The following is a 23,480-nucleotide window of genomic DNA, read 5'->3' on the forward strand; positions in this document are numbered from 1 at the left end:
TAATTTCTTTCAAAACGCAGGACATTTTTAGTCATTACCAGTGAGCTCTATCCCTTCCCCATTTTTGAAACTTTAATCCCTTTTTGATACTTTTTGCCCATTTTTTTCCTCTTTTACCAATTTTTGAAAGATTTTAACCCCTTTTCCTGCATGTTTTACCCACTCTTTTATCAATTTTTGCCACTTTTAACCCCTTTTTATTAATTTTTTTCAACAGTTATTTCAACTTTTAAATCAATGTTCACCACTTTCCCCCTCTTTAACCCTTTTGGCATCTTTGCCAGGCTATTTCTGCTTTTTTGCCACTTTTAACCCATGTTTGATACTTTCTGCCTCTTTAATCTTTTTTTCAGTTCTTTTGCCAATTTTAAACCTCTTTTTCTGCATATTTTATCCTCTTTATCCTCCACTCTTTTATCAATTTTTGCCACATTTCTTCTATTTTCCACTTTTTAACCCCTTGTCATTAATTAATTGCACTATTTTTGACACTTTTAACCCGTTTTTTATTACTTTTGCCCCTTTTTCCCCTCTTTTCATCACTTTTTTCACAATTTTTTTGTCCCTTTGTGCCACTCCACAACTCATTTTACCATTTATCACCCATTATTCTTGTAACACTTTTGCCAACCTTATCCTTTTTTTTTAAATATATATATATAAGTATGACTGAAAAGTACATTTCAGTAAAAACAGATCAAATGTTAAGTTATTCTAAAACTATGTCAATATTAATTGTTTTCTCTTTTTCTGAATTTGATGGTCTTTCAGGGGCCAGACAGGAAGCTCTGGAGGGCCTGATATGGCCCCCGGGCCGCCAGTTGATGATCACTGTTCTGTGTTGTTGTAAATGTTTTAATTATGCTAACCTTACAGAAAATCTACATGAGATGCGAGTTTATTGCTCATATCTTTCTAAATATTAGACTAAGCGCTCCGTTATTTCCTCGTATAAACGCTGGGGCCGTGCGTAATCACCGCAGCTGTAAAACTGAGGAATAGGGGATCATAAAATAAAGCACACTGTGCAAATTACCGTTGTCTGCTGCACGTCTGATTTCCTCTAACTAAACCATTTCCAGATAATGGAGGTAGCTCCTCATTCAGCAACAAACTCATCCTCTGTTTCAACTCCGCCTTCAGCCATGTTTTTTATGTTTCTGCACGCGAGTTACGAGTGCGTCGCAGTTGTTGTTGTTATCTAAATGCCGTTTTCTCATTCTGGAAAGTTTTTTTCACGGTATATATCGCAAATGGTTAACAGGTCTGTACCCTCTTGTTGCTTCTGCAGGATGGACATCATTGTGGCATGTCAAGGACACAGTAAACCACTGCGGTCATGTTGCAGAGATGTGATGACCCATCTGCATTCCAAGGTAAGAACAGAATAAATGGCAATTTTCTATCTATTACATTTTAAAGTTATGCAGATTTTGTATTAATCTATGTATTTTTGTGTTGTTGTGACTGATTTATGAAAATGAGTAACTAAATTAGAGAAATGTACCTTTTCTTTATACCAGGAGGAAACAAAATAAAGGTTCCATGTGCATCAGTAATCCTTTCCTCTGTTCTAGTAAGAGTAATGAATCAGTTCTGCTGTGTTTTGCAGAGTTAAGACCATTGACACAGAGAGGGAGACTGCCCTTTAAACCTGTGAGCACATGGAGGAGGAAAAGCAACAACCTTGATAAGAAGCCACTTCCAAGACCACCTTGACATGCATTCATGCTGTCCAGAGTTCCCTGCAGCGCTGCGATTCTTCTCATCACTGTGACACATTTTGGGAATTATCCCTAAATGCTTTCCTGGAGTTCCACAGCCAGAGCTGCAACTGGAGCCCTGAACTTCCCCTGCCAATGGGTCCTTCAACTCAGAGAAGGGAGGGACACCAAGGATGGCGGGGGAAGCCTTTGTCCAAGCTGAGGTCTGGAAAACATTCCTCTGCATTTCATGGTAAGAACAGGATAAATACCAATTTTCTACAAAGTAGTGCAGATTTTTTAGTGTATATTTTTTCTGTGATTAGGGAAGATTTTGGGCATGCAAAAAAAATATTTCTATATTTTAGGGCCTTTGGACCTCCTCCATGTTGCTGACGAGCCTGGTTGTCTTGCAGCCAGTCAGACAAGGACCTGGACTGAGAGAGGGAGCAGGACTTGCTACACCCTCACCATGCACTATGCCCCCAAGTACCTGAACTTCAGGTAAATATTGTTCATTTTAGTTGTTGTTTGCAGATGGTATTGATGCAGGAGTCTAGTCTTTTTAACATAAATGTCCACTTCCAAAAAACTGCTGCAAAAACTTAACAATTTATATTTTTTCTGCCTTTTTTTTGCATATATCTCTTAAATAACTTCAGCTGTGCTCAAAACTACCAAACATTTAATCATTTTGAGGATTTTAACCCTTTAACCCAGTTTGATTACTTGAAGATCAAAAAATGTGGTTTGAATGGGAGTCAGTTGGACATTTTTGTCCACGAGTGACTTGAAAGGATGGTAAATTTGAAATCGGATGCTACGCAAAAACTATATATGCATCAAAGTCAATATTTTGGCTAATATTGACATACCCAGGACTGATTTAGCCCCCCCAACAGTAGTTATCTGGAAAATAATTACTGTTTAGTGTGTTTTTTTTATTGGAAAAAATATGACCCTCCTGTAATCAAACTGGCATTTAAAGGGTTAAAACCCTGAAAATTATTCAATAATTGATTTTGATCAGACCTGAAGTTGATCAAAAGATTTGACCAAAATTTAAAGGGTTAAAATCCTACAAATGATTGAATGTTTGTTAGTTTTGAGCACAGCTGAAGTTGTTTAAGAGATTTATGCAAAAAAAGCAGAAAAAATATGAATCTGTTAAGTTTTTATAACAAATTTTTGGAAGAGGACATTTTTGTCTTTAATGGCTTTAAAGGGTGGTGAATTTGTTTCAGTGTTCCCCTGACCTATTAGAGATATTGAAATTTGAATTAAAACATTTTCCTCGAAAGAAACTTTGTTGCAAACAATTAGACCATCAGCACTAACACAGCCAGAATGAAGAGTAGAGAAAGAGGAAAATGGACAAAATGTCCCTAGTGATGCCTGAGGGTTAACACTCGCAGTACTTTTATTTGTTTGTTTTGTTTTGTTTTTTTTAATGGAGGGCTGTTGAATTTCTGGTTAACAGCACTGTACCCTCTTACTGCTTCTGCAGGATTAATGTCACCATGGCATGTCGAGGACAGAGTCAACTACTCTTGTCATGTTGCGGAGAAGTGATGACCTATCTGCTTTACATGGTACGTACTGGAAAATAGCAATTTTGTATCCATTACAAACTAAGTTATTTAAAAACAGACGGTTATTAAATTTAATGTGGTTGGGGCAGATTTTTTTGCATGCAAATAAATACATTTGTATTTTTCAGGAGCTTTGGACCTCCATCTTGTTGCTGTGATGAGCATGATTGCCTTGCAGTTGGACAAAGACCTGGGCTGAGAGAGGGAGCAGACTCTCTCTACTCTTGTGGTACGACCCAGACTGGCCCATACACCACTCCTGTATAAGTGGAAGACTGCTGATGTTCTGGTCAGCACTGTACCCTCTTGTTGCTTCTGCAGGATGGACATCATTGTGGCATGTCAAGGACAGAGTGAACCAGACTGTCATGTTGCAGAGATGTGATGACTAATCTGCATTTCATGGTAGGAACAGGAAAATTGCATTTTTCTATCAATGACATACAAACAGGGTTCAAAACTAACACTCGCCACTCGCCAATTACGGGTAGATTTTGTCTCTGGCTGGTAGATTTTTAAGACCACTTGCCACTCTGGCGAGTTATTTTTTTTTACCAGCGAAAAATTCATTTGTTTGTTACTGGAGAATGATGCTGGTATCAGCTGGTTTCCTGACAGAGTAATGTGTATTTCAGGCCGAGACGATCTTTGGTCACGTAAGTGCGTCAGTCATGACGTCATTCACAGCACGCCGAGGTGGATAGCTGGTTGTTACTGTACTCTTACCTCCTTGCAGTGTTGCCAATTTAGCGACTTTGTTGCTGTATTTAGCGAGTTTTCAGACCCCTCTAGCGACTCTTTTCAAAAAAGCGACTAACGACAAATCTAGCGACTTTTTCTGGTATTACTGGAGATCTTTGAAGACTCTGACGTGAAAGCACGTATCGTTGTAGCGCCTCTCAGTGAGCAGTGGGCACTGCCGTGGGCCTCTCCCCATCCCAAAGCACTGACAGGTAGCCAGCTCCTCGCAGCAGTCACTCTCAGCTGCGGTCAGAGCAGGAGATGCTCACGCCTCCATGTCCAGACTACAGATTAACCACACTGTGAAGGCGCCTAGACAGTTTTTTCTGTTGTCTCTTTTTGGTCCATGTAGATTGTTAATGAAGACTGTATACAAAATGAATAAATAAATTGATTGGTTGTAGGCTCTTCAGTGGACCATAAGGTTTAAAACTAAACCAAACATAAGAAAAGTAAACTTCTAAGAAAAATAGAATAATAAATAAATGTTAAATCAAAAATAAAATTTAAAGTAACTGTACCAGAGTTTCTCTTGAGTCATTTTGCCCAGCCCAGATGAAGAAGAGTTGGAATTGTGACGTTATAGAAACAAGAATCGACAGAAGCAAGTTCATTTGTTGTTCTACACATAATAAGGGTCTTTTTACTCACTTTTTGTCTCTTTTAGCATACATTATTGCTAGTATTAGTGCGTACTATTAAAATATTGATTGAGAATCGCATACAAGACCCAAATGACATGTTAAATAATACTGATTGCAAATTACAACACTTTAAAGCAATTTTTATTTGGTTGGCTGGTAAAATATCTGCCTGGCTGGTAAGTGAAAAAGTTAGTTTTGGACCCTGCATACAAAGTGATTCAGATTTTATTTATTTGTATTTTTTGTGTGGTTGGGGCTGATATTTAGCATGCAAATATGCTTTTCTTTTATTTTAGGACCTTTGGACCTCCTCCATGTTGCTGGAATGAGCATAATTGCCCTGCAGGGACCAGGACTAGTTTCACCCTCACTAACACATGGGGCTAAAGATGTCCAAGTACCTGAACTTCAGGTAAAATGTGTTTCTATTATTGATTGTTGTTGTGTGCAGATGGTATTGTGCAGGAGTCCACAGTCTCTTTCTTTGTGTGAAGTAACGGATGACTCAACCGAATCACAAAGCCTAGAAAACATAAATAGATGCTACATTAGATTTCAGATTGTATATTGATGTTGCTCAGGGCTGAAAGCTCTCCGTTATGCCTTTCTGATTGTGTTCTCCGTGCATTCGTAGCTCTTACAGAACATTTTCTAGCGAGCCCGGAACTTGGCCGACTTTCCAGGGTCTCTGAGGTCGGTGTCGTCGTAAATAACAAGAAGTGAAAAGTTTATAAAAACGTTGATAACTTTTGAAAAATAAGTCATAGCCTCTGAAAGCTGACTTTCCTGTCATTTGTTTGCTAACCTCAATGTCTCTGTAGCCCTAAAGGATGCTGTTTTTAATCCATTTTCGATCACTTACTTCGGCTTTCTGCCCGGGGCATTGCCATGTTGTTTACCGCAATGCATTGTGGGAGTTGTAGTCAACCAGTTGCGTCTCTGCTGCTTTGGGACTGGCACAAATATAAGTGCAAAAAAATGTATCGACCTTTCTTTGTCCAAAGATAAGGATAGATATTTTGAAAAGTGTTAGTCATAATTTTTTTTTTACTGTTTTGTCCCCAAGAGATGGAGAACAAGTCTGTGCTAAGAAAAGATTTAGTCACTAATGTTTTCTGTTGTAAAAAAAAAATCGCTGGGTTTCAAATTCCAATTGTTTTTTTCTTTTGTCTTTAGAGTTCTGTAACTTGTTAAAAATTAAATTAACATTACTGTAGTAGATATATTCTTAAATCCCAGGTTGTCCTGAGAAAAAAATGTTAAAAGCTTGACTGTGCTCCACAGGTTTGATGTTTTACAAGCTTTTTAAGATAAAATGTCCAGACGAGACATGGCAGTGAGCTCTAAGGGTTAACTGCACTGTACCCTCTTGTTGCTTCTGCAGGATGGACATCATTGTGGCATGTCAAGGACAGAGTCAACCACTTTTGTCTTGTTGCAGAGATGGGATGACCCATCTGCATTCCAAGGTAAGAACAGAATAAATGGCAATTTTCTATCTATTACATTTAAAAGTTATGCAGATTTTTTATTAATCTTTGTATTTTGTGTTGTTGTGACTGATTTATAAAAATGAGCAACTGAATTAGAAAAATGTACCTTTTCTTTATACCAGGAGGTAGGGCTGGGCAATCAATCGCAAATTAGAATAAATCGCAATATAGCATGCTGCAATATTCAATTCGCAGACAGTGCAATATTTCTTTAACCTGAAAAGTGTGAAAATATCAGTTTGATACAATCTTTTTTCTTTTTCTTATCCTTTATACCAGTGTTACTCAACCCTGCTCAACCAAAGAGCCAAATAGTTGAAAAATACTTTCGAAAGAGCCACAATCTAAGAGGCGAAAAGTGGCAAAAACGGCTTGAAGTAGCAATAAAAATTAGTGAAAGGTGGCAAAAATGGTCAAAAAGCAACCAAAATGGGTAAAAAGGGATGAAAATGGTGCGAAGTGGAAAAAGGGTCAGAAAGTAGCAAAAATGGGTGAAAAGTGACAAAAAATGAGTTACAGTTGGCATCAAATGGTCCAAAAGTGTCAAAACAGTGGAAAAAAGAGTGAAAAGTGACTAAAATGGGCAAAAAGCAGTTAAGATTGGCTAAAATGGGCAAAAACTAGGAAAAGTGGTATTTAATGACAAAGATAGCTTAAATATGTGAAAATGAAGACAAAAAGGGCCAAAAAGTTGCAAATAAGTGTCAAAATGGGCAAAAAGTAAGGAAAATGTTACAAAATGGCAAAAGACAGCCCTAATAGGCAAAAATAGGCAAAAAGGTGGTTTTCAAAGGCAAAAGGGTGAAAAGTGGGAAAAAAGTTTCCCTTATTTAAGGTTTTGTGGGGGAATAATATTTAAAATGAAGACCAAAAAAACACATGTGGCTCTCGAGCCATGCGTTGAGTATCAATATTTTATACGTCATTCAAACCTTCATGTATCTTTTTTTTTTAACAAAAATTTTACTTTTCTTGCTCATGCATTTATTTTTCATCAGAATGAGAATATGAGAAATGATCATCCCCTTTAATTAAGCAATTGATATCAAAATTTATATTTGAGCCAAATGGAAGTAAGACACATTTATTCTAAATTTAGCCCTAGTTTACCTTATCTAATATCGTACTTGTTATAATATAGAGTGATTTCTTGCTTATGTTTGTTGAACAACAGAAAAAATGAGGAACCTAAATAATCACATTTCAAATCGCAATATTGCTGGAAAAAAATTGCAATTAGATTATTTTTGCATATTGTTCAGCCCTACTATAGGAGGAAACGAAACAAAGGCACCATGTGCATCAGCAATCCTTTCCTCTGTTCTAGTAAGAGAGTAATGAGTCAGTTCTGTTGTGTTTTGCAGACCATTGACACAGAGAGGGAGACTGCCCTTTAAACCTGTGAGCACATGAAGGAGGAAAAGCAACAATCTTGATAAGAAGTGACCTCCAAGGCCACCTTGACTTGCATTCATGCTGTCCAGAGTTCCTGCAGCGCTGCGATTCTTCTCATCACAGTGACACATTTTGGGAATTATCCCTAAATGCTCTCCTGGAGTTCCACTACCAGAGCTGCATCTGGAGCCCTGAACTTCCCCTGCCAATGGGTCCTTCAACTCAGAGGAGGAAGAGACACCAAGGATGGCGGGGGAGGCCTTTGTCCAAGCTGAGGTCTGGAAAACACTCCGCTCCTGGCCCACATACAGGCACTGGACGACAAAACCAATGATGTAATTGCTGGGTCTGACTTTCACGCTATACATGTGCTCAGTTTTGTGCACTAAGCTGTGACGTTGTCTGCTTGACAAATGAATAGTGTAATCCTTTATGTGCCACACTCTCTTAAAATAAATGTAAATTATGCCCAATGTAAGCATGCTATCTTTTGCAATATCTCCAACTATACAGCTGCTTATATCCCTCCTACAGTTAACTTCTTGGCAAAGCTAATTAAAAACAAGCCTGGCCTAAGATAGTTGGCCCATGCCCAACTGTAAACAATTGAGATATTGTAAAACTGTCTTTTAAACACTCAGTATTTTTTATTCCTTCATATCGGTATCGGCCCCCAAAAATCCATACTGGTCTAACCTTAATGTAGAGTTAACACAGATGACATCACAACGGTTTGGTTATCGTCATATCTCCGAATTGACTGAATAGTAAATAATGTGGAGGCACAGCCGTGAGACTGAGAGTGCCTGAGGAAAATTGGACTATAAGGGGCAGTTTGCATCCTTTCAGAGGTTTTAAACATGTGTACAAGCCAAGTTAGCCATGCATGGGCTCTCAGTACTGCTGACAACCAGGACTTTAACACACTGTTGTCTCTTATTCATGATTGTGCAAAGCTAAAATCGTAAATGAAACTTGATTATTGTTGGTGTATGACCAATGGCACTGAGAAGAGGCTTTACCTGTAGCAGCAGCTCTAGACGTGAAAAGTTGTCCCTGCAACAAACCAAATCAGTTGCTTACAATAAGCTGTGCAATTTCTTATTTTTAGCAAAGAAGGTGAAGTTTTAAACTGTCAAACTTTCATTCAAACTTCTGTAAATGAATGAAATTAAATGCTAAACATCTGCAGGTGTATTTGAGATATTCTGATCCTATTTTTTTTTTTTTTAGCACTTTGTCACATGAAGTCCATCACACATCAGCAATGAAGAACCTTGTGCCGTGAACCTTGATGAAATATCAGGTTAGTGGTTACACTGAACTTCAAGATATTTGTAATAACACTGGAATGTTTTCTTTATTCTAAAATGTTTTTTTCATTTTCCCCTTACTAGGTTCTTTTGAAGAGGATGGAGTGGTGATCTATGATGTTGACACACTCAGATCAGTAAGCGTCCTCTGGAAGTGTAGTGCTTCTTTGAGAATACTACACTCAAGAAAAAAACAAGACAAAAGGGAAACCAGTCTGGCCAGGAGGACGCTGCCTCCTCATGAATATCTATGGAATGACTGCCTGGACTAGGAGGGCATGGTTCTCTCTTTTTAAAAAGGCCAGACGTCCACTCTGGTTTCCCAGCAGGCCAAATGTACTGTTGCAGTAACTGTGTGCACTTAGAAAAAGTAAGTAGCATTAAAAATGGCAGCATAAACTGGGCATGCACAGTTTTGTTAAGCCCTTTAAAAGTTATGTCACAGAAATAGAAAATCTGGGGGATATCAGAGGTCAGTAAGTGGGTAGGAACTGGTAGCAGAGATAGAAAAATGCTTCATTCAAATGTTCCTCCATGTAGGCCACCCAAATAAGAAAATTCTAGTAGGGCTGTAGTCAACCAAAGAAAAACTTGGTCGACTGAAATTGCACCAGATCATCAATTAATCGATTGGTCGTGGGACAGACAAAAAAAAAAACCTTCATGTCATTTTTACATCAAACTTAAAACTGACATTGTAGTCACTGTATTTAAGTGGTAATTAAAATTCAAAATGAACCCAACATGAACTTAAAAATCTTACAATTTTTGCAGTATAACCATCTTATGTTGTAATTAAATAATCCTTTTTAACAATGTTGCCACACCACTGACTTTTTTGACATGTCGTCAGTTAACGGGAAACGGAGTATAAACGTGCTTCACAGGCTTTGGTGGGAGGGTCCTAGTGACGTTGTTTGGACTTTCTGGGTATTTAACCTGTAATTAATTACCCTTAAAGGCACAAGTAAATTATATTTGAGTAGTTATATTCATAGTTATTTTTTTTGTAAATTATATTTTTTAACAGTAGATAACTGAAAAAATAAAAACACATGACGTCTCCCTTCTCACCCCTGCAAAAAAATGAGTTCTTCCAATTAAATTGGCACATGCGATTGTTCGACCAATTGGATTTTGGTTGAACATGAGGTCATCGACCAATTATTCGACCAATCGACTTGAGGCTGTCAGCCCTAAACTCTAGACATTCATACAGTCCACATGGTTCCTTGGCTCACAAAAGGCTCTCAATGTTCACAAGGGCAAATTTTAATAACCAATATTAAAGAGTACATGAAATGAAGTCCTTTGTCTAATAACCTAAAAAATATCACTTTAATCAGTTTGATAACAAAAAAAAGATAAAACCGTACACAAAATTAAATTTCCTTAAAAATTGCAGAAGCTGCTGGTGAGGTTGAAGTGGAGATTTGGTGGGTGTGGCACCATCAGTAGGGCCCGCCCAGGCTGCCACAGGATGGCCGGGACCAAAAATTGGTGCTGCCTGTTGAGCCTTCGGCCATATTCAGCTTGGAGGCCAGGGCTACGCCTGTACCTCGCGCCGCTGTGTGATCGCGGCGATCACAGAAGGCAGCACACTGCCGAGGTTTCATCAGCTGCTTCCTGTCTGTGTCCTCAGTCTGTTTCACAGCCTGGGCAGCTGCAACTGTAGACACCGAGGTGGTCTGAGCCAGGGCGTAGAGTTCCTGGCCTCATTTTTGTCCTGACTCGACCTGTGGCGTGGTCATCCACGGCACTGTCACAACCACAGGACACAAACGTGTTGGATGATGTGATGTTTGATTTGTGCTGGTCATTGAGTGGCCACGGGTAGGTTTGACTGTAACTTAGTGGTTGTGTAGTCAGGTGTTTAGGCGTCCACCTGTGGAAGGCTGACTTCCTGGGTACAGTGAAAGAAACGTCTCAGACAGACTTGTGATCATCTGCTTCCTGGTTGGTCTTCATTTACATTCAGAGTTGGGGTGAGAGAAGCATCTGCACTGATCATTAGCTGTCTGTCTGTGGGTTATCCTGGAGGGTCTTGTCACGCCCATTGTCCCTGTGCATGGTGCTTTACAGGGCCAGTGAGGCTTGAGGTGTAGAATCTTGAGTCTGGGCGTACTGTGACTGCAGAGAATGCCTTGGTGTCCTGACAGCTCAGAATCCCGAAACCATATAATTGTGTACCTTTTACACAAACCCCTGAGCTCTCGGTGCATCATGGTTCTGTGGTTGCTGTATGCTGAGACGCAGGACTCTCCCTTAAGCCTCGCAGGCCTTGTGGACACCAGGCATGGGGATTTGGGTTTGAGAAGACTCTTCAGGACAACCTGTAGACAGATGGCTGACTGATTAGTGTGCATGGTTCTCTGATTCTGACTCTTGAATGTGAATCAGACTACCAGGCTGTGGTTGATCACATCTTTGCCAGAGATGGGTCTTTTCACTGTGCACTGGAACTCAAATTTTCACAGGTGGGATGTTTGTTTGCTAGGATCTTGTGTGATCCAGTGGGACAGGTGTAGTCAGCTGTTTAAGTCGTGTCTCAGGTAAGGTGATAGGGTCTTTCCCCAGGGGAAGTAGCACAGGGTGTAGTGTTGGCACATAAGTGCCGGACTGGTAGAGTAGCATCTTGTGCCCTTTGCATGCAGCATCTGTGGGTAGTGTCTGGTTGTCCTGCTGGCTCAGGGGTTTGTTAGGTACACCTTTATAAGGTTTCGGGATTCTGAGCCTGTGGGATGACCAGATGCCACCTGCACCTGCCGTTTTCAAAGCAGCAAGATGGTTAGATAAAGGCTTTACTGGCCTTGCAAGACAGTGTTGGTGTAGATTGAAACCTGTTTGACTTTTAGGTTTTGTAAGCATTATTGGATTTGAGTGAGGGAGTTTAGTTGAAACTGCAGCCCCACAATGCCTTTGTGTTCTGTGTGTCTGACAAGTCCACTGGTGATCATGTGACAGGCCTGGACTTGGCGAATCTGAGGCCAGTAACTATGTGTCATGGTGAAGACCTCCTCGGGGGTCTGTGCTCTGCACTGTTCAGGTTGTGTGATGGTCTGACAGCATCCCATTACAGACATCACATTTTTTCATTTCTGTTTAATTCCATCTCTGGCTGTTTCCTGGCATCTGGAAGCCACATTGTTGCTGATATTAAGCTCGGGGTGGTGTTGCCTCTAGTGATCGTTAAAGCGCTCCTCAGCAGCTCGACGTACAGGTGTAGTCCTGACCTCTCTGCTGGACGTGGCCAGAGGCTCTACAGGCAGCAACAATGGGGTCTCGGTCCTCCTGTTGCAGCCTGGACTGGACAACACGGGGTGCCACATCCACCATCTCACCAGCAGCTTCTGCCGAGGAAGCTGGGGCCATTACTAAAATGGCCCCAGCTTCCTCGACTGAAGGGCTGAGGTAGCTGGGGGCCGTTACTAAAACGGCCCCCAGCTACCTCAGCCAGGGGGCCAAAGAGCCATGAGGGCCTTCTACCAAAATGGCCCCCAGTTTTCTTGGCTTGAGGGCCATCCACTTCATTGGCTAAAGGCTTTAGCCGATCCCTTTGAAAGAGCTTCTAGGAAGCTCTTCCTGATCTAGGAAGGGTTGGCCTTAACCTCACAGCCTTCATTTACTCAGGATTCAAAGAACTGGTGCTGAAACACTGGTTGACAAAAAGATGGAGTGGTAGAGTCAGGACACAGTCTGTTAGCTGCCTTTAAAACACAATGCTACTTTAATTATACAAGGAAAGAGTGAATTCCACCACATGGATTCACTTTCAGTGTGCACACAGTGAAACGCAGCATGTCTTGTTTGCTTGGTCTTGCATATCAGTGTCATCTCATTGAATTAACTGGGGTTTTTTTGTTTTTTTTTTTACAATGAAACCTCATGAGTGCCAGCTCGCCAGTGTGCTTGATCTCTGCTACTACTATATCTCTACGTCTGCCTGAACAAACGTCTTCAGACTGCTCAGTGTTGGGGGATAAAGTCTCACACTCGTATAGTATAGACTCGTGTCTTGAACAGATAACCACATTATCCCTGAAGCAGGGGCAAAACAACAGGATTCGATGACTAACTTTGTTAAAAATGTTAGGCCTATTTTTGTTTGGATTTATCTTTATTTTCATTAACTCTTTATTTTGTTTTCTTTTTCTGGATTTTTAGTTGGGTGTAGGCAAAATTTAGATGAAATCAGCCTGGCCCACTGCAGATATCAGATTGCAAAAGGTGCAATTTTTATTCAACCTGAATGTGTCAAATACCATTTTAATACAACATTTTGCAAGCATAATTATAAACTGTTATAATACAGAATTATTTATTGCTTTGTTTTATTAAAACACAAGATGACAGATTTAAAAATCCCATATTAAATGGCAAACAAAATTTGGGGAAAAAATTGCAAGTGAATAATTTTGCACCAAACTAGAGCTGAAGGATTTGGGAAAATTTATCATAATGTATTTTGTTCTACGGAGTCTAGAGTTTTACTGTCTTGATAATTTGCTTTTCTATTATCTTCTAAATTTTTCCATTTTGGTCCAACTGCCTGGTTTCCTTGTCACAATGCCTTAATGGCATTTCCTCAATTTAACGTTTAATCTTTGGTTCACTGTTATTTTTTGTTGAAGTTGTCATATAAAGTCTTATCACAATGAACTTTAATTGACAACTGGATAATCTCTCATCTCTAGATTGTTTTTTGTCAGTCTTGCTAATTGCTGGTATTGACCAATAATCCTGAGTAGTCAGTAACTGTCGTGTAAATCCTGCAGCCATTATATGGCTGCAGGATTTACACTACAGTGGTGTCTCCTGTTGCCTGCTGACTGTGACAGCAGCAGAGATTGTTGGATTAAAAATGTTGGCTGTAATTTGATAAATCTAACTTTAGTTAAAATGATCTGATTCTGGTAGCTTTACCAGCAGCTAACAGTTTCAATCCAGCTATCTATTGGTCCATGCAGTTTTAACTTCACTATGCCTGCAAGAACAGTAGATATGAGGTTACTTTAGGAAACATCTTGGGATGCATGATAGTGGGTTTTTGCTGATATGGTGATGTTTACAGATAGATTCTGATAGCAGTATGGATACCAATATTTACGTGTTTTACAAACCTAAAAATCCACTAATTTTTTAGATTATGTCGAAAATTTACAGTCAAAATATGCTGATATTCTCAGCCAAAATACCAGCAGTAACTAAAAAACAGCAAATACCAGCAGATGTCAAACTTTCTATCTGCTCATACTGATATCAGACGATAATGTCATGCATCCCAGTAATCCTCTACAGATCAGAACAGAACAGTTGGAAATATTTTTGCCATTTTGTCCTTTTAAAGAATGTAACTGTGGTCTGAAAAAAGCTTTGTGCTTTCACTTCATGACTTCTAGAGCAGCTCAGAAGTCGACTGATTCTCTTTTCTATCCCGTAACTGGTTGCCAACATGCTCTCATTCAAACACACTTCTATGTTCGAACGGGTTACCACCACAGCAATGGCGGCTTGACCACTTCCTCGTCTTTGTTCTGTCAGTGTTGAAGATTTCAGCTCTAATTATTGACCTGTTTAAGATCAAAATAAATCTTAACCTTGATAATCAATGAAATATTGTATTAATTTGTACAGTGTTTAATAATCAAATGGTAGAATCTGTAGTCTCAGAATTTGGTGTTCAAAATAACAAATTCCAACCAAAAATATTGAAAATTAAAAATCTCAAACCTGTTGACTGGTTTAAAATTGTTCAGATTTATAGACTGCCTTCATTCCAACTCATTTCATTTTTGTTTTGTTTTCTCCACATTTTTGAGGTGTCCTCCTCTGTTGACTTGAAATAAAATAACTTAAAATAAAAATGAGTTTCCTGTTTGTCAAAAGTCTTGCATATTGTGTGTTTTGTTTTTGTGTAATAAATGTTGCGGAGAACATGAGGCTTCTGTTGTGATTGTTTAATAATTAAGAGTTAAAGTAAAGATTTTTATGAGGTTTTACCCGTTTTATTCTTGACTGACCAGTAGCCCTGACAGAAGCTTGTCAAGCCGAGGTTTGGGTGGCTTGTCAAGGTCTTTAAAAATTAAAATTAAATCCACATCAAATCCACCATTGAACATATTTTGTTTTTGTTTTTTTTTTACCCGTTTTTAATCTAATTTCTATCTTGCCTTTAAATTTTAAAAGGAGCAGTAACATTAAATGATGACTTTTTAACGGACAATTTTCTGGAAATCAAACTAAATGTCTCTTTCAAGACACTGAAAGTGGAGATGAAATTTAAGTGCTAATTGAATAATTTTGGATCAAAAATGCAGATTCTTACTCAAAGTCTTGTTCATTTGTTGTTTTTAGTATCAGTTCTTGCATTTAAATCAATGAATGTAATCGTCTGTGCTTATTCCAACAGTTCACGTACTCCTCGTCGACTTGTATTGTCTTACTAGCGGACTTGCCTCTTGCAATATGGCGGCTATGTCAACGTACAGCCAGCCAGTCAATGAGGCGTCTACAGCCATGGACGGAAGTATCGGCACCCCTGTAATTTTTCCAGAAAATACACCATTTCTCCCAGAAATTGTTGCAATAATAAATGTTTTTGGTATAAACGTGTTTATTTCCTTTATGTGCATTGGAACAAAACAAAAAAGCAGAAGAAAAAAGCCAAAACTGACATTAATTTACACAAAACTCAAAAATGGGCCTCACTGTGACACTTTATAATCTTGCAAAGCGGATGGATACGGCCGTTTCCTTGTTTCTCACTGGTAAATCCATCTTCAAAGCTCCCGTCTGAACCGTTTGGGCCCGGTTAGAAGGTGACAGGACCAATCAGCGATGAGGGGCGGTACTTTCAGGCACGGCAGAGTCGTGACGTAAACAAGCAGCAGCAAGAGCTGGTGCAGTTATGGAGGAAGAGATTAGCGTGGATGCTGCTAAAGCGCCAGTTTGATCAGAACTTGACGACATTTCTTCGTTAAAAGAAGAACGAAGAACAGCAGTGAGTTGTTTTCTTTTCTAAAACCACAAAGTCGAGTACTGACATGTCTACAGTCGCCATAGTTACCGTTATTCCTGCACACGCGCAGCTCGATAGCTGCTACATCCTGTGTTTTGTTGCTCTGATTGGCCGGCAGAGATGTGACAGACAGAATGTTCATCCAATCACACTCCGACTTTGTCTCAAAGCCTCTTCCGTTTCTCAAATGTTTCCTATCGAAGCTTTCAGGTTAAGTCTGTCACTGTTCGGATTAAAAGCATGTTTGTGACAAAAGGAGTATTTTTCAATATGCTAAAGAGGCTCAGCTAGCCTCTGAGCTCTGGACCAGACTCTGGCCTCCCTTCTTCTGACTACATGATGCTGGATGGTAGGAGATCTGCAGGACTGTGATCCTGATCGTCTCCAGGCCAGATAAACAGTCTAAGCTGTGGTAAAAATCACTGTTTTATAAAGTGTGGAGAGTGTAAAGGACTAGCTCTCCTCTGTTCCCATTCATTCCTAAAGGCTGCCCCCCCCAGGATGTTCTGGATCACGTGATTGCAAACAACCTATATGTAAGCGCCATTTCCCAGTAATAGCTGTGTTTATATTTAATTTCAGTGAGATGAGAAGAACATTGTTGAAAATTTACTATAATTTATTCCAATATCTTAGTTTGAAGTTTTGTTGTTATGCTTTAAGACTTCTGTAGTCATGTGACTTACACAGGAAGTGAAGTGTTTTATTGTGAAATGCTGCCAAAGTCAATAAACGAGTGACGGCGGCGGAGCAACATGGTTGTTTTACCATGGCCGTGTGTCGCCATATGCCGACTCAACACGTAGAACATGGCCAAGTAAGGTCTAAAGATAGCCACTACACTATATTTTAGGTCAGTGGTTCTCAACTGGTGGGTGGGGAACCAAAAGTGGGTCGTGGGGCAGTTTTCAGTGGGTCACGAATGTGTGGAAAAAAATGGGCAACCAGGGGCGTAGCACAGCTGACTACCTGGTAGAGAGGAGCCTGCAATGAACATGTTTTCTTAGTAGTGTTATTATTGAATCAAAAACAACAAAATGAACGGGTCAACAGACTCAAACGTGTATCAAACAGAGTAAAATAAATACTAGGGGGCCTCAGCTCCACCCGTAAAAATGTCCAATGGTTCAGTCCAGCACTGCGAAATAATGCACGAAAATTTAACCATGGTAAAAATATTGCTCATAAATGAGGGAATTATGCTTCAAAACTACATGAACGTGCATTTATATGGTAAGAAAATGATGCCACATTTGTTGCTTGGCTAGCCAGTTAAGGGGGGGCTGTGTGATATTCTTTCTGGGGCCAGAATCCCGAGCTACGCCCCTGTATGCAGCCATACCATTTATTTTACTGTTGTATTGTTTTAATGGGTAACATAAATGTTTTTCAATCAATATTTTAACTCATTTTCTTACAATATTAGTGCTGCTTTACCATGTTGATGAAGTAACGTCTCAAGATCTTTGGAAAACCGGCTAAAATTTACACATCATCATGGGGAAAGGGGTGTAAAACATGTCAGACTTGTCCTGTCTTTTGTTCCTGTCATAAATTCTGCTCCATACAACAGGGGTTCTCAACATTAGGGTCAGGACCCCATTTGGGGTCACAGGACACTGAGAGAGGGTCTCCAGATGCCTTAAAAAACTAAGAACATTGTTAAATTACACTGTTGCCACTTTACACAAATTTTGCCTAATTTTAACTCATTTTTGCAACTTAAAACCCATTTTTTTTGTCAAATTTAAACCCTTTCCACCACTTTTTCTGCCTGTTTTGCCACTTCTAAACCAAAACCCCTGTTTTTAACGTACCTCTCTAAAGGTTTGGTCTCCAGTGCAGTTGTTCTCAACCTTTTCAGGCCATGACCCCCAAAATAAAGGTGCCAGAAAACGGGGACCCCACTGTACCTGAAGGTGTCTGAACAGCCATGAATATTCTAGAACAGTCATGTGGAGACGAGGCCGTCTATAAGGGGAGATAAGGGGGGAGTTTTCTTGGGCCCAGCCAAACTAGGGGCAAACTAGGTCAGGCAAAATCATGGTCCACTCTACAGTTAAGTTGCAATAACCATATTTTATATTAAATCTGAATAAAAACAATTCTTAACAAAGCAACAAACATCTTATAGTGGATAGTCTTCTTAAAAATCTGCATCGTTTTTTCTTAGAAACAGAATTAAAATGGATTAAAAATAGCTACAATGGGTTAAAATGGCAAAAAAATGGTGGAAAAGGTTGTCAAATGGGATTTTAAAAGTAGGAGAAAAGGGTTAGGCTGCAAAAAAATACATAAGAGAGGCAGCAATAAATGGCAAAAACAGGAATAAAAAGTGGTGAAAGGGGATTTCAGTGGCAGAAATGGGCGGAAATTTTGTTGAAATGGAAGTAAAAAGTGGGAAAAAGTGTTTTAAACTGGCAAAATGGGTTAACTGAGGCAGGGAACTTTGCAGAAGTGGGTAAAACTTACAAAATGGGCATAACGAATAGTCAAATGTAGTTAAAATGGCAAAAAGGGGTAAAAATTGGTTAATATCCATAATAATGGGTCAACAGAGACAACAATAGAAAGTAAGCAGCAAGAATTTGATTGAAAGAGGGAAAAACAGTCAGAAAAAAGTCTTGGAAATGGATTAGAAATGACAAAAATGGGTTTAAAAGAGCAACATATGGTAGCGAAAATTGATAAAAATGGGTGGAAAATAATAGAGAAAAAACATTTAAAAAATATTCTTTGTTTTTTTAAGGCGTCTGGCGACCCCCTCTAAGTGTCTTGCGACCCCAAATGGGGTCCCAATCCCAACATTGAGAACCACTGCTCTGGTGGATCTGGTTTTTAGTCTCAGTAGTTATCCAGTCTCTGATGGGTGTAAAGGTCCTTAAAGAGGGACAGACTTATATCATGCACAAACTCAAAAATGGCCTCTAAAATTCTAAAAGTATGCAGAGACGGAGATCTAGATCTGCTTTCTTTCAAAAATACCAACTCTTTAATCTAAACCCATCTCTCTCCTGAATGTGGGAATCTCCTCTTTCCTCTGAGAAAACCTGAAATATCTGCAGCCACACAAGAAAGAAATGATGCTGCCAGAGAAAGACGGACAAACGGCCTCTATGAGTCTGGAATTTTCTTATCCAATTGTTTCTGTGAATGTTGTCTTGTTTGGGTTGGATACCAGTCCAGCAGAGTGTGTGTTTGTGGTGTGTATGTGCGTGTGTTAGCGCGCTGAGGCAGCTGACCCTGGTGTGAACGGGACCACTGTGTCTCCCTACAGAGGGGCCATTCTTCAGCGCAGCACCAACTCTCCCTCACAGACATCCTCCCTGGCTCTTCATTTGTCACTAACAGACACAGAAACACGCTGAGGGTGCAAAGGAGTCACTCTCATGGTTCTCTCATTCTGCAGCTCTCACACTGACACACAGCTCCCACATAGGCTCGCTCTTCTCTGCTTTCTGCTCGGCCTGTCACTAAAACTCACGCCCAAGTGGCTGTCCCAGCGCTGGTGTGACCACGCCGCCTGTGACTCATAAAAGACCAGAGTCTGGTTTACACCACTGTCAGAGCAAACGCTCACTTTTCAGCAGGTCAGAGCTCAGACCAAAGTTAAAACATTTAAAAATGCACTAGGGAGCATCTCATAGCATTAGAGCAGTGGTTTTAAACTTTATTCACCCAAGACACACCCTAGGTTAAGCCAAAATCTCAGGGCACAGCATATTCACATCGATACAAAATAGATTTTTTAAATGATGTTACAGTCAAGGTGGTACATAAGGGGGATGAAGGGGAGAGCTTTCTGGGGCCCAGCCAACCGGGGATCATGGAGACGGCAAAAGGTGGCAAAACAAAGTCAGAAGTGGGAAAAAATTGGTAAAAAGTGGCAAAATGCTTTAAAGAAACGAGTTATCAAAGAGAATCTATGGAAGATGAGAGACGCCAGACCCAACAATGCAGATGACCTGAAGGCCGCTATCAAAGCAACCTGGGCTTCATTACACCTGAGCAGGGCCACAGGCTGATCGCCTCCATGCCACGCCACACTGATAATAATAATAATAATAATAAGTTTATTTATATAGCACCTTTCAAGAACAGCAAGGTCACAAAGTGCTTTACAAAAAAGTAAAAAGAAACACAAGCAATTAATGCAAAAAATGCAAATGCAGTAATTCATGCAGAAGGAGGCCCAACCAAGTATTGATGCATGGAAATGAACATACTTTTCAGAAGCCTGACATTTCTGTGTAAAACATCCTTTTTTATGTAATATTCTAATTTTCTGAGACAGTGAATTTTGGGTTTTGTTGTCTGTAAGTCATAATCATCAACATTTCAAGAAATAAAGGCTTGAAATATTTCACTCTGTGTAATGAGTCTGTATAATATATGGGTTTACCTTTCAGAAAAGAGTGACAAAAATATTGAACTTTTTCATGAAATTCTCATTTTTTGAGATGCACCTGTAGTCACGGTGGAGATGATGTGCTGAAGTTAAATCAGAAACTTTCATGTTTTTACTCTAAATTATGACTTTACCAGTCAAATATCCACACATGCAGAAATCAAGACTCCTCAGGAAAGTTCCAGTCTTCTGGTGTCCAGGTTGGTGCATGGGCGTAGCACAGGGGGATAAAGGGTGCTGATTGTTTTTACTTTTTTTTCTTTATTATTGTCTTTATTGAATCAAAAGAGACTAGCTGAATCAGTCAACAAACTAAAATTTGTATAAAATAAAATAAAATACTCCTCCCTTAAAAATACCCAAACAGTGGAGACCAGCGCTGCAAAATGATGAAAGTAAATTTAATTTAACCCTATTAAAAATATTACTCATAAATGGAGAAAGTATGGTTCAAAAATACATTAGAATGCATAGATATTTGTAAAAATGACTCAACATTTACCAGCTGGTTATGAGGGGTCTGTGTAATGGTCTTTCTGGGGGCCTAAATCCCTAGCTACGCCCCTGGCTGGTGGTCCTGGTCTATTGTCACCTGTGTTACACCTGCTGTGGAGTCCAGCTGCTTCAGGGTTTAAAAGAGTTCTGCATCCATAGATGCTCTCCTGCACCCCTCAGTCATTATGAGCTGTTTGAGTTCATTCAGCCCTTCTGTCAGCTCTTTTTCTCACCATGAACCCTGGAGAAGGTTGTGGTCCAGGGGATCAGCTGTTTCTTTCCTACTGGGATGAGACCAGTTTGAACTTTCCAGCATCAACTTGATCATGTCTGAAAGTCTAAATGGTTTCTGCCATGTGATTTGAAATGTATTTGAAGAGGTTGTTGTGAGCTAACGCCCCGGTGTATGACCACGGTTTAACGTGGAGCCCAGTGAAAACATCATTCATCCTAGAGTACTGACATGAGCCCTTACATTTCATCCCAGCACCTCTGTGAAAATAACAGGGGCATTTCTCACCCAGACTTCTCATTTAGTAAATATTCCCCAGCTATTATTTAGAGTTTAAATTCTCTGGGACACGCTGACTAGGACCCAGGAGAGCCCAAGCCAAGGAAGGAGGTGAAAGGAGTTTAATGACAGATGAAAAAAGTGTAAACGAAGGTGAGTTGGTCGGCTGGTGCAGGCAGAAGTTCTGGTAGGAGGCACTGCAAAAAACAGACAAACTGTGAAAAACTTAAGAAAATCCTGAGAGAGCCAAGTTACCCCTCAGCAGGCTGAAGGAATATTCTGACATCAGAAGCAGTGACCAGCATGAGGAGGAGGAGCCAGGCTGGTCACCAGCATGAGAGGGAGGAGCCAGGCTGGTGACCAGCATGAGGAGGAGGAGCCAGGCTGGTCACCAGCATGAGGGGGAGGAGCCAGGCTGGTGACCAGCATGAGAGGGAGGAGCCAGGCTGGTGACCAGCATGAGAGGGAGGAGCCAGGCTGGTCACCAGCATGAGCGGGAGGAGCCAGGCTGGTCACAGGCATGAGGGGGAGGAGCCAGGCTGGTGACCAGCATGAGGGGGAGGAGCCAGGATGGTGACCAGCATGAGCAGGAGGAGCCAGGCTGGTCACCAGCATGAGGGGGAGGAGCCAGGATGGTGACAAGCATGAGAGGGAGGAGCCAGGCTGGTCACCAGCATTAGAGGGAGGAGCCAGGCTGGTGACCAGCATGAGAGGGAGGAGCCAGGCTGGTGACCAGCATGAGGGGGAGGAGCCAGGCTGGTGACCAGCATGAGGGGGAGGTGCCAGGCTGGTGACCAGCATGAGGGGGAGGAGCCAGGATGTTGACAAGCATGAGAGGGAGGAGCCAGGCTGGTCACCAGCAAGAGAGGGAGGAGTCAGGCTGGTCACCAGCATGAGAGGGAGGAGCCAGGCTGGTGACCAGCATGAGAGGGAGGAGCCAGGATGGTGACCAGCATGAGGGGGAGGAGCCAGGCTGGTGACCAGCATGAGGGGGAGGAGCCAGGATGGTGACCAGCACGAGCAGGAAGAGCCAGGCTGGTGACCAGCATGAGGGGGAGGAGCCAGGGTGGTGACCAGCATGAGGGGGTGGAGCCAGGGTGGTGACCAGCATGAGGGGGAGGAGCCAGGCTGGTCACCAGCATGAAGGGGAGGAGCCAGGGTGGTGACCAGCATGAGGGGGTGGAGCCAGGGTGGTGACCAGCATGAGGGGGAGGAGCCAGGCTGGTCACCAGCATGAAGGGGAGGAGCCAGGCTGGTGACCAGCATGAGGGGGAGGAGCCAGGATGTTGACAAGCATGAGAGGGAGGAGCCAGGCTGGTCACCAGCATGAGAGGGAGGAGTCAGGCTGGTGACCAGCATGAGAGGGAGGAGCCAGGATGGTGACCAGCATGAGGGGGAGGAGCCAGGGTGGTGACCAGCATGAGGGGGTGGAGCCAGGGTGGTGACCAGCATGAGGGGGAGGAGCCAGGCTGGTCACCAGCATGAGGGGGAGGATCGAGGCTGGTGACCAGCATGAGGGGGAGGAGCCAGGGTGGTGACCAGCATGAGGGGGAGGAGCCAGGGTGGTGACCAGCATGAGGGGGTGGAGCCATGCAGTTGTGGCTGCATATGGCTCTGTTAGTGAGGCTCCTCTTTGTTCAGTGATGAAATTGTTAAATTTCCATGACCCAGCCTCATCCTCAGCTCTGCTGCTCATCCCACAAATGCACGATCCTTACTAATGTTATTCCATTTTAAAGTGGAATAAACAGGATTTACAACAGTAAAAGATTTATGAAGCAATAAAACAAAGGGACAATCTACCAAACACTCATTTCCTTACTTTATATGCTGAGTTTATATATTTTTAGACTAAATAGATTGTGCTGAATTTGCAAAGATCCCAACCTGCCCTAATGTCTTCAGGAGCCGAGCACATCTAAAGTCCTGATTCTAGAATCGCCCCTGGTGACAGTTTAAGCGGAGACAGAGGTTTGGCCTGCAGCAGCATCGAGAGTAGAGTCAAAGAAACATCCAAGTTAACATTTAGAGGAAAAGGAAGTGAAAAGTCCGTGATATTCAAGACGAAACCGACTTCTACTCCCGCTAAATGAAGTTCAGAAACTCAACTAGGAAGCATGGTTTTACTCGTTTTTATTTTTCCTTGTCATGTCTTCTTTACCAGTTC

General features: G+C 41.2%; 3 long non-coding RNA genes across 3 annotated transcripts in view; all 3 read left to right on the forward strand.

Moving 5' to 3' along the window:
* LOC121515926 overlaps positions 1 to 1,765 on the forward strand; it is a 3,617-nt gene extending 1,852 nt beyond the window's left edge. Inside the window, exons 2-3 of the long non-coding RNA XR_005992427.1 lie at positions 1,292 to 1,376; positions 1,613 to 1,765. This is a non-coding gene — a long non-coding RNA (uncharacterized LOC121515926). The remainder of the gene's footprint in view (positions 1 to 1,291; positions 1,377 to 1,612) is intronic.
* An 81-nt stretch (positions 1,766 to 1,846) lies between these two features.
* On the forward strand, positions 1,847 to 5,062 carry LOC121516675. Its single transcript, XR_005992502.1, has 5 exons — positions 1,847 to 1,956; positions 2,072 to 2,207; positions 3,211 to 3,295; positions 3,424 to 3,700; positions 4,977 to 5,062. It is a non-coding gene; the product is annotated as an uncharacterized LOC121516675 (long non-coding RNA).
* Positions 5,063 to 6,064: 1,002 nt separating this feature from the next.
* LOC121516676 lies at positions 6,065 to 9,890 on the forward strand. Its single transcript, XR_005992503.1, has 4 exons — positions 6,065 to 6,149; positions 7,538 to 7,903; positions 8,802 to 8,874; positions 8,966 to 9,890. It is a non-coding gene; the product is annotated as an uncharacterized LOC121516676 (long non-coding RNA).
* The last annotated feature ends 13,590 nt before the right edge of the window (positions 9,891 to 23,480 follow it).

Source organism: Cheilinus undulatus, linkage group 10, assembly GCF_018320785.1.
Source record: "Cheilinus undulatus linkage group 10, ASM1832078v1, whole genome shotgun sequence".
Taxonomy (NCBI): Eukaryota; Metazoa; Chordata; class Actinopteri; order Labriformes; family Labridae; genus Cheilinus; species Cheilinus undulatus.